The following is an 11707-nucleotide window of genomic DNA, read 5'->3' as shown; positions in this document are numbered from 1 at the left end:
TATATTCTGTTTTCATTCTATCATTCAAATATATTATACATTTCATTAAATAAATTCTAGAGATATAAATATATAAAATATGATAAATATGATAATTTCACCGGTGCAATAACTCGGTTGACTCTTATTGATCGGTAGCTATTTTTTGAAAAAACTCGTGCAGAAATTAAGAAATTCTATCATTCAAATATATTATACATTTCATTAAATAAATTCTAGAGATATAAATATATATTAAATTTAAAATATGATAATTTCACCGGTGCAATAACTCGGTTGACTCTTATTGATCGGTAGCTATTTTTTGAAAAAACTCGTGCAGAAATAAATGACATTAAGAAATTGAAGAAAAAACGAGAGTTTATATAGATAATCACATGAAGTTTGAAAACAAGATAATTTCATTAAAGCGAGGAGAATTGATTTCGTAATGATCATAAGGAAATAGAAAGTTTTAATTGAATATAATAAAGATACTTTCATTAATTAATTGCATCGCTGTCGCGAAGAAACTATTCGCGTCACGTTTCATCTCCGCACTTTATTTCATTCACATGTATCGAACATTGCAACAAATTGCACGCATGTAACAAATTAAAAGTACTTGGCTTTTAATCAAACGAATTCGAATGGCTCGATACAAGTATATGATTGAGTTTTGCGAAGAGTTTTCCGCGCTATGCAAGTTATTTTTCTTTCTTGCATTATATCGAAATAACGAAGATAATATAGCATAGCACGATTTGCGTAATATATAATAAATGCTAACGGAAATTCGTTGTTTTATCGAGCATTTTAAAAAATATTCCCGGCGTAAATGGTTTTTACGAAGCAGCTTGCGCAGTTAATACTTCTCGCTCATAAAAAAATGTTTCAACGATACGCGCACCGATCCAAATAAATAAAATCAAATTTTACACGAATAGAGAACATGTCATTTTTAGAAATAATTTGCAGATTTGCGTGAATTTCCATCGAATAAGAATCGAATAAACGCAGTCGAAAAGGATCGAATTGCCATTTCTAGAAATTTGAAGAAATATCATGTATATTCGATCATAAGATAGTGAAGGATGCGATTGAATCAATATATCACATTTAAATTAATATATTATCTTCGTGCACCATCACTGGCAGCAGCAGTACCATAGAATTTTGTTATACGATACGAGAAAGCTGCCAACGGGAGCTTGCAATGGACAGAACTCATTTACGAACTGTCAAAGTCAAATCATTCCGAGCTGTATAGATAATGGTATCTATCACTTAAATATTAATCTTTCGAATACTGTAAATGAAATTGAAAAAGTTTAAAAAACAGCATCCGGATTATTCTTAATCATGATCATAATTGCGCGTACATCTTCCAAGTATAATAATTAATATGTTTTTTTCAGAAAAGACTAATAATATATCCCATAAATTGTGCATTGATGCATTTTTAATAAGCGCATTTTTTTCGTATGAATAATATTCCTTGATATTGGATTATTCCCTCGCTATTTCAAAAAGCTTTTCGTTCCAAATCCAATGATATTAAAAAGTGCCACCGAATCAATAAAAAATTCAAACAGCCTGTTCAAATATCGCTGATTTCACGATGGTAGAATTTGCCATATCCTACTCTCTCTCTCTCTCTCTCATTTCAAAGATATTTAAAATATATTTGAATATATTACCGAAAAAATGGCCGAAACATATATTGCCGATTAAACGAAAGTAATTTGTGAACAGTGATAATGTCGCGCGCGTGTCAGACGTGCGTCGGGATGCATTATCGTAAAGTGTAATCACGGATAAACAGCGCTTCGAGGCGATATCGAGGGTCAACAACCGTTTCTGTTAAACGATGTTAATCCTTAATCGAAACACGGGGCATTCGTGCTCGCAGGGCGTATCCGCCCCGGACACGTCAGGTCCATTCCACTTAACCCTAGACTCGCAGATAAAGGCGTCACGATTATGATAAATGCGAGTTCCGAGTACGAGTTTAGGTAGAGCAGTTAACCCCTCGATGGACGGCGCGCGGGGCGAATTTTATCTCGTCGTATCCGAGAGGCCGAACATACGGCGATTTAAGCATTTCCTTCGTTCGTAGTATCCCCTTAATGCGGTACCCTGCTAAATTACAAGTTACACGAAGCTCCCGCGAGCCGAGATGTTAAATACCGCGGCGAGTTCCTAATCTCCCGATACGCACGCGATCGTATAACGTAACCGAATTTCGTTCCTGGATTTCGTTTCTGGATTTTGAATATTAATCGGACGATTTTTATACGATGTATCGAGAGTTGCGATTAAATTTTGAATCGAGGATATTTTCGGGATATTCCTTCGTTTCGGAAATTATTTTCATAATAGAAAACCGCGAAAGCGCTATCGTTGAATGAGATGGAAGATCCATCGATAAGATACGACGGGAGAATGGATTTCTCGTGTGTATTATTAGGATTGGAATTTCGAAAGTTACATAACGCGATATGTTTCATGTTTCCGCACGCTCGTTAGTCGTATTACTTAATTAAGAATTAATTAGAACTCGCGCACACGTGCCTGCGCGCGTTTGGAGAGTCCCGTAGCTTTCACAAGCGACCATCGCGCGTCCTCGTGCAAGTTTATAATTACGCATGTAATGGAATGTCCCTCGCGACTATAATTTGCTCCTGGCGGAACGAACAGGACTGGTTACAACTGGTACTTGCCATTGCTCACGTGTTTCCCTTCTTCCCGTTTGCCTCTCGCAGGCTTATCTCCTCGGAATCGTGTCATAATTTTTTAACGAAAGGATTTAAAATCTTCACGAATCGCGCCTATATGTCTATAAATAATCCAAGAATTTTCAAGTATTATTGAATGGATCAGTTTTGTAAAATCTACGATCTTCATTCAAATCCCAGCTGCAACGTCATTTAATAAGCCATCGCGGAAAAGAAAAAGACTTATCTCTTCGGAATCGTGTTGTGATTTTTTAACGAAAGAATCTAAATTCTTCACGAATCGCGCCCATATATTTATAATGCAAGTATTCAAGTATTATTGAATGGATCAGTTTTGTAAAATCTACGATCTTCATTCAAATCCCAGCTGCAACGTCATTTAATAAGCCATCGCGGAAAAGAAAAAGACTTATCTCTTCGGAATCGTGTTGTGATTTTTTAACGAAAGAATCTAAATTCTTCACGAATCGCGCCCATATATTTATAATGCAAGTATTCAAGTATTATTGAATGGATCAGTTTTGTAAAATCTACGATCTTCATTCAAATCCCAGCTGCAACGTCATTTAATAAGCCATCGCGGAAAAGAAAAAGACTTATCTCTTCGGAATCGTGTTGTGATTTTTTAACGAAAGAATCTAAATTCTTCACGAATCGCGCCCATATATTTATAATGCAAGTATTCAAGTATTATTGAATGGATCAGTTTTGTAAAATCTACGATCTTCATTCAAATCCCAGCTGCAACGTCATTTAATAAGCCATCGCGGAAAAGAAAAAGACTTATCTCTTCGGAATCGTGTTGTGATTTTTTAACGAAAGAATCTAAATTCTTCACGAATCGCGCCCATATATTTATAATGCAAGTATTCAAGTATTATTGAATGGATCAGTTTTGTAAAATCTACGATCTTCATTCAAATCCCAGCTGCAACGTCATTTAATAAGCCATCGCGGAAAAGAAAAAGACTTATCTCTTCGGAATCGTGTTGTGATTTTTTAACGAAAGAATCTAAATTCTTCACGAATCGCGCCCATATATTTATAATGCAAGTATTCAAGTATTATTGAATGGATCAGTTTTGTAAAATCTACGATCTTCATTCAAATCCCAGCTGCAACGTCATTTAATAAGCCATCGCGGAAAAGAAAAAGACTTATCTCTTCGGAATCGTGTTGTGATTTTTTAACGAAAGAATCTAAATTCTTCACGAATCGCGCCCATATATTTATAATGCAAGTATTCAAGTATTATTGAATGGATCAGTTTTGTAAAATCTACGATCTTCATTCAAATCCCAGCTGCAACGTCATTTAATAAGCCATCGCGGAAAAGAAAAAGACTTATCTCTTCGGAATCGTGTTGTGATTTTTTAACGAAAGAATCTAAATTCTTCACGAATCGCGCCCATATATTTATAATGCAAGTATTCAAGTATTATTGAATGGATCAGTTTTGTAAAATCTACGATCTTCATTCAAATCCCAGCTGCAACGTCATTTAATAAGCCATCGCGGAAAAGAAAAAGACTTATCTCTTCGGAATCGTGTTGTGATTTTTTAACGAAAGAATCTAAATTCTTCACGAATCGCGCCCATATATTTATAATGCAAGTATTCAAGTATTATTGAATGGATCAGTTTTGTAAAATCTACGATCTTCATTCAAATCCCAGCTGCAACGTCATTTAATAAGCCATCGCGGAAAAGAAAAAGACTTATCTCTTCGGAATCGTGTTGTGATTTTTTAACGAAAGAATCTAAATTCTTCACGAATCGCGCCCATATATTTATAATGCAAGTATTCAAGTATTATTGAATGGATCAGTTTTGTAAAATCTACGATCTTCATTCAAATCCCAGCTGCAACGTCATTTAATAAGCCATCGCGGAAAAGAAAAAGACTTATCTCTTCGGAATCGTGTTGTGATTTTTTAACGAAAGAATCTAAATTCTTCACGAATCGCGCCCATATATTTATAATGCAAGTATTCAAGTATTATTGAATGGATCAGTTTTGTAAAATCTACGATCTTCATTCAAATCCCAGCTGCAACGTCATTTAATAAGCCATCGCGGAAAAGAAAAAGACTTATCTCTTCGGAATCGTGTTGTGATTTTTTAACGAAAGAATCTAAATTCTTCACGAATCGCGCCCATATATTTATAATGCAAGTATTCAAGTATTATTGAATGGATCAGTTTTGTAAAATCTACGATCTTCATTCAAATCCCAGCTGCAACGTCATTTAATAAGCCATCGCGGAAAAGAAAAAGACTTATCTCTTCGGAATCGTGTTGTGATTTTTTAACGAAAGAATCTAAATTCTTCACGAATCGCGCCCATATATTTATAATGCAAGTATTCAAGTATTATTGAATGGATCAGTTTTGTAAAATCTACGATCTTCATTCAAATCCCAGCTGCAACGTCATTTAATAAGCCATCGCGGAAAAGAAAAAGACTTATCTCTTCGGAATCGTGTTGTGATTTTTTAACGAAAGAATCTAAATTCTTCACGAATCGCGCCCATATATTTATAATGCAAGTATTCAAGTATTATTGAATGGATCAGTTTTGTAAAATCTACGATCTTCATTCAAATCCCAGCTGCAACGTCATTTAATAAGCCATCGCGGAAAAGAAAAAGACTTATCTCTTCGGAATCGTGTTGTGATTTTTTAACGAAAGAATCTAAATTCTTCACGAATCGCGCCCATATATTTATAATGCAAGTATTCAAGTATTATTGAATGGATCAGTTTTGTAAAATCTACGATCTTCATTCAAATCCCAGCTGCAACGTCATTTAATAAGCCATCGCGGAAAAGAAAAAGACTTATCTCTTCGGAATCGTGTTGTGATTTTTTAACGAAAGAATCTAAATTCTTCACGAATCGCGCCCATATATTTATAATGCAAGTATTCAAGTATTATTGAATGGATCAGTTTTGTAAAATCTACGATCTTCATTCAAATCCCAGCTGCAACGTCATTTAATAAGCCATCGCGGAAAAGAAAAAGACTTATCTCTTCGGAATCGTGTTGTGATTTTTTAACGAAAGAATCTAAATTCTTCACGAATCGCGCCCATATATTTATAATGCAAGTATTCAAGTATTATTGAATGGATCAGTTTTGTAAAATCTACGATCTTCATTCAAATCCCAGCTGCAACGTCATTTAATAAGCCATCGCGGAAAAGAAAAAGACTTATCTCTTCGGAATCGTGTTGTGATTTTTTAACGAAAGAATCTAAATTCTTCACGAATCGCGCCCATATATTTATAATGCAAGTATTCAAGTATTATTGAATGGATCAGTTTTGTAAAATCTACGATCTTCATTCAAATCCCAGCTGCAACGTCATTTAATAAGCCATCGCGGAAAAGAAAAAGACTTATCTCTTCGGAATCGTGTTGTGATTTTTTAACGAAAGAATCTAAATTCTTCACGAATCGCGCCCATATATTTATAATGCAAGTATTCAAGTATTATTGAATGGATCAGTTTTGTAAAATCTACGATCTTCATTCAAATCCCAGCTGCAACGTCATTTAATAAGCCATCGCGGAAAAGAAAAAGACTTATCTCTTCGGAATCGTGTTGTGATTTTTTAACGAAAGAATCTAAATTCTTCACGAATCGCGCCCATATATTTATAATGCAAGTATTCAAGTATTATTGAATGGATCAGTTTTGTAAAATCTACGATCTTCATTCAAATCCCAGCTGCAACGTCATTTAATAAGCCATCGCGGAAAAGAAAAAGACTTATCTCTTCGGAATCGTGTTGTGATTTTTTAACGAAAGAATCTAAATTCTTCACGAATCGCGCCCATATATTTATAATGCAAGTATTCAAGTATTATTGAATGGATCAGTTTTGTAAAATCTACGATCTTCATTCAAATCCCAGCTGCAACGTCATTTAATAAGCCATCGCGGAAAAGAAAAAGACTTATCTCTTCGGAATCGTGTTGTGATTTTTTAACGAAAGAATCTAAATTCTTCACGAATCGCGCCCATATATTTATAATGCAAGTATTCAAGTATTATTGAATGGATCAGTTTTGTAAAATCTACGATCTTCATTCAAATCCCAGCTGCAACGTCATTTAATAAGCCATCGCGGAAAAGAAAAAGACTTATCTCTTCGGAATCGTGTTGTGATTTTTTAACGAAAGAATCTAAATTCTTCACGAATCGCGCCCATATATTTATAATGCAAGTATTCAAGTATTATTGAATGGATCAGTTTTGTAAAATCTACGATCTTCATTCAAATCCCAGCTGCAACGTCATTTAATAAGCCATCGCGGAAAAGAAAAAGACTTATCTCTTCGGAATCGTGTTGTGATTTTTTAACGAAAGAATCTAAATTCTTCACGAATCGCGCCCATATATTTATAATGCAAGTATTCAAGTATTATTGAATGGATCAGTTTTGTAAAATCTACGATCTTCATTCAAATCCCAGCTGCAACGTCATTTAATAAGCCATCGCGGAAAAGAAAAAGACTTATCTCTTCGGAATCGTGTTGTGATTTTTTAACGAAAGAATCTAAATTCTTCACGAATCGCGCCCATATATTTATAATGCAAGTATTCAAGTATTATTGAATGGATCAGTTTTGTAAAATCTACGATCTTCATTCAAATCCCAGCTGCAACGTCATTTAATAAGCCATCGCGGAAAAGAAAAAGACTTATCTCTTCGGAATCGTGTTGTGATTTTTTAACGAAAGAATCTAAATTCTTCACGAATCGCGCCCATATATTTATAATGCAAGTATTCAAGTATTATTGAATGGATCAGTTTTGTAAAATCTACGATCTTCATTCAAATCCCAGCTGCAACGTCATTTAATAAGCCATCGCGGAAAAGAAAAAGACTTATCTCTTCGGAATCGTGTTGTGATTTTTTAACGAAAGAATCTAAATTCTTCACGAATCGCGCCCATATATTTATAATGCAAGTATTCAAGTATTATTGAATGGATCAGTTTTGTAAAATCTACGATCTTCATTCAAATCCCAGCTGCAACGTCATTTAATAAGCCATCGCGGAAAAGAAAAAGACTTATCTCTTCGGAATCGTGTTGTGATTTTTTAACGAAAGAATCTAAATTCTTCACGAATCGCGCCCATATATTTATAATGCAAGTATTCAAGTATTATTGAATGGTTAATCATGATCATAATTGCGCGTACATCTTCCAAGTATAATAATTAATATGTTTTTTTCAGAAAAGACTAATAATATATCCCATAAATTGTGCATTGATGCATTTTTAATAAGCGCATTTTTTTCGTATGAATAATATTCCTTGATATTGGATTATTCCCTCGCTATTTCAAAAAGCTTTTCGTTCCAAATCCAATGATATTAAAAAGTGCCACCGAATCAATAAAAAATTCAAACAGCCTGTTCAAATATCGCTGATTTCACGATGGTAGAATTTGCCATATCCTACTCTCTCTCTCTCTCTCTCATTTCAAAGATATTTAAAATATATTTAAATATATTACCGAAAAAATGGCCGAAACATATATTGCCGATTAAACGAAAGTAATTTGTGAACAGTGATAATGTCGCGCGCGTGTCAGACGTGCGTCGGGATGCATTATCGTAAAGTGTAATCACGGATAAACAGCGCTTCGAGGCGATATCGAGGGTCAACAACCGTTTCTGTTAAACGATGTTAATCCTTAATCGAAACACGGGGCATTCGTGCTCGCAGGGCGTATCCGCCCCGGACACGTCAGGTCCATTCCACTTAACCCTAGACTCGCAGATAAAGGCGTCACGATTATGATAAATGCGAGTTCCGAGTACGAGTTTAGGTAGAGCAGTTAACCCCTCGATGGACGGCGCGCGGGGCGAATTTTATCTCGTCGTATCCGAGAGGCCGAACATACGGCGATTTAAGCATTTCCTTCGTTCGTAGTATCCCCTTAATGCGGTACCCTGCTAAATTACAAGTTACACGAAGCTCCCGCGAGCCGAGATGTTAAATACCGCGGCGAGTTCCTAATCTCCCGATACGCACGCGATCGTATAACGTAACCGAATTTCGTTCCTGGATTTCGTTTCTGGATTTTGAATATTAATCGGACGATTTTTATACGATGTATCGAGAGTTGCGATTAAATTTTGAATCGAGGATATTTTCGGGATATTCCTTCGTTTCGGAAATTATTTTCATAATAGAAAACCGCGAAAGCGCTATCGTTGAATGAGATGGAAGATCCATCGATAAGATACGACGGGAGAATGGATTTCTCGTGTGTATTATTAGGATCGGAATTTCGAAAGTTACATAACGCGATATGTTTCATGTTTCCGCACGCTCGTTAGTCGTATTACTTAATTAAGAATTAATTAGAACTCGCGCACACGTGCCTGCGCGTTTGGAGAATCCCGTAGCTTTCACAAGCGACCATCGCGCGTCCTCGTGCAAGTTTATAATTACGCATGTAATGGAATGTCCCTCGCGACTATAATTTGCTCCTGGCGGAACGAACAGGACTGGTTACAACTGGTACTTGCCATTGCTCACGTGTTTCCCTTCTTCCCGTTTGCCTCTCGCAGGCTTATCTCCTCGGAATCGTGTCATAATTTTTTAACGAAAGGATTTAAAATCTTCACGAATCGCGCCTATATGTCTATAAATAATCCAAGAATTTTCAAGTATTATTGAATGGATCAGTTTCGTAAAATCTACGATCTTCATTCAAGTTCCAGCTGCAACGTCATTTAATAAGCCATCGCGGGAAAGAAAAAGACTTATCTCTTCGGAATCGTGTTGTGATTTTTTAACGAAAGAATCTAAATTCTTCACGAATCGCGCCCATATATTTATAATGCAAGTATTCAAGTATTATTGAATGGATCAGTTTTGTAAAATCTACGATCTTCATTCAAATCCCAGCTGCAACGTCATTTAATAAGCCATCGCGGAAAAGAAAAAGACTTATCTCTTCGGAATCGTGTTGTGATTTTTTAACGAAAGAATCTAAATTCTTCACGAATCGCGCCCATATATTTATAATGCAAGTATTCAAGTATTATTGAATGGATCAGTTTTGTAAAATCTACGATCTTCATTCAAATCCCAGCTGCAACGTCATTTAATAAGCCATCGCGGAAAAGAAAAAGAATCTCTTCGGACGACGGGAGAATGGATTTCTCGTGTGTATTATTAGGATTGGAATTTCGAAAGTTACATAACGCGATATGTTTCATGTTTCCGCACGCTCGTTAGTCGTATTACTTAATTAAGAATTAATTAGAACTCGCGCACACGTGCCTGCGCGCGTTTGGAGAGTCCCGTAGCTTTCACAAGCGACCATCGCGCGTCCTCGTGCAAGTTTATAATTACGCATGTAATGGAATGTCCCTCGCGACTATAATTTGCTCCTGGCGGAACGAACAGGACTGGTTACAACTGGTACTTGCCATTGCTCACGTGTTTCCCTTCTTCCCGTTTGCCTCTCGCAGGCTTATCTCCTCGGAATCGTGTCATAATTTTTTAACGAAAGGATTTAAAATCTTCACGAATCGCGCCTATATGTCTATAAATAATCCAAGAATTTTCAAGTATTATTGAATGGATCAGTTTTGTAAAATCTACGATCTTCATTCAAATCCCAGCTGCAACGTCATTTAATAAGCCATCGCGGGAAAGAAAAAGACTTATCTCTTCGGAATCGTGTTGTGATTTTTTAACGAAAGAATCTAAATTCTTCACGAATCGCGCCCATATATTTATAATGCAAGTATTCAAGTATTATTGAATGGATCAGTTTCGTAAAATCTACGATCTTCATTCAAGTTCCAGCTGCAACGTCATTTAATAAGCCATCGCGGGAAAGAAAAAGACTTATCTCTTCGGAATCGTGTTGTGATTTTTTAACGAAAGAATCTAAATTCTTCACGAATCGCGCCCATATATTTATAATGCAAGTATTCAAGTATTATTGAAAGGATGAGTTTTGTAAAATCTACGATCTTCATTTAAATTCCAGCTGCAACGTCATTTTACTAAATAAACCATCGCGGGGAACAAAAATAGATAATTTGATGTTTTGCGCGAAGAATTATAGATTAATTTCAGTTACATTTCGAAGAAGAACAATACCAAATTATATACGTATCTGTTATTAGAAATGCAGAATTATATCGTCATAACGAACGGTCGAATGCGCGAGGGGTTAATTATCGAATTGTGAGATGAAACAATATCGTATCACAGGCCTAGATAACTCGTGCCACCGCGTTATATCGGGCTATCGATTAGTAATCGAACGTGATATATGCGAATGTAAAATGTATGATAGCGACGGGCATATACATATAATACACAGTAATTTATTCCGTGGAGATTTCGCGGTCTGGTGGATTAGATGGGACGATAAGATGTGTCCCGACGTTTCGCGAGGATAACAACAACGACGCAGCCCGAATTAACATACAGCGAGCACGGCTCCATGATGCGAGCTGACACGTCTCCGCGCCACCAATCATAATTATTATTCACGAGCTCAATTAGTATGTCACGTCACTAACGAGGTTGGCCGCCAACCGACCGTCGAGCTATAGCCTCGATTTAACAGTGTCGCGACGGCGTCGGCGGCTTTGATAATTAATTAATTCGTCGCTAAGCCACGATGTTCCCTTACAAGTTATCCGACTACGGCCGGTACTTTTATTTTGTCGCATTTTTATTTTGCCGCTGCTGCCGCTGCGCAGCAAGAATGAAATTTTAATCTCGCCTCGTTTATTATGTCGTTCATTGGGCGCGATTAATTCCACACACTTTGTAATATTATAATTATTTATTTATTTATTTATTTATTAACGGGAAAAGGGTCCCTTTAATACAACAAATTTAATTACGATTTCAACATCAACCAAAAAATTCAGAATAAAATGCTGAGAGAATAAATGAGAAAAGACAGACATAATAAATTACAACAAAAACAT

At 36.0% G+C, this 11707-nt stretch overlaps 1 protein-coding gene across 3 annotated transcripts in view; it reads right to left on the bottom strand.

The window, feature by feature from the left end:
* LOC115235810 (adenylate cyclase type 6) overlaps positions 1-11707 on the bottom strand; it is a 136748-nt gene that overhangs the window by 122633 nt on the left and 2408 nt on the right. The gene's annotated exons all lie outside the window — the stretch shown is intronic.

The sequence above is a fragment of the Formica exsecta genome, unplaced genomic scaffold (genome assembly GCF_003651465.1).
Source record: "Formica exsecta isolate Colony F162 unplaced genomic scaffold, ASM365146v1 scaffold235, whole genome shotgun sequence".
In the NCBI taxonomy this organism is placed as follows: domain Eukaryota; kingdom Metazoa; phylum Arthropoda; class Insecta; order Hymenoptera; family Formicidae; genus Formica; species Formica exsecta.
Note: the sequence above shows the minus strand (reverse complement) of the source record. Positions and strands in the feature narration are given on the sequence as shown.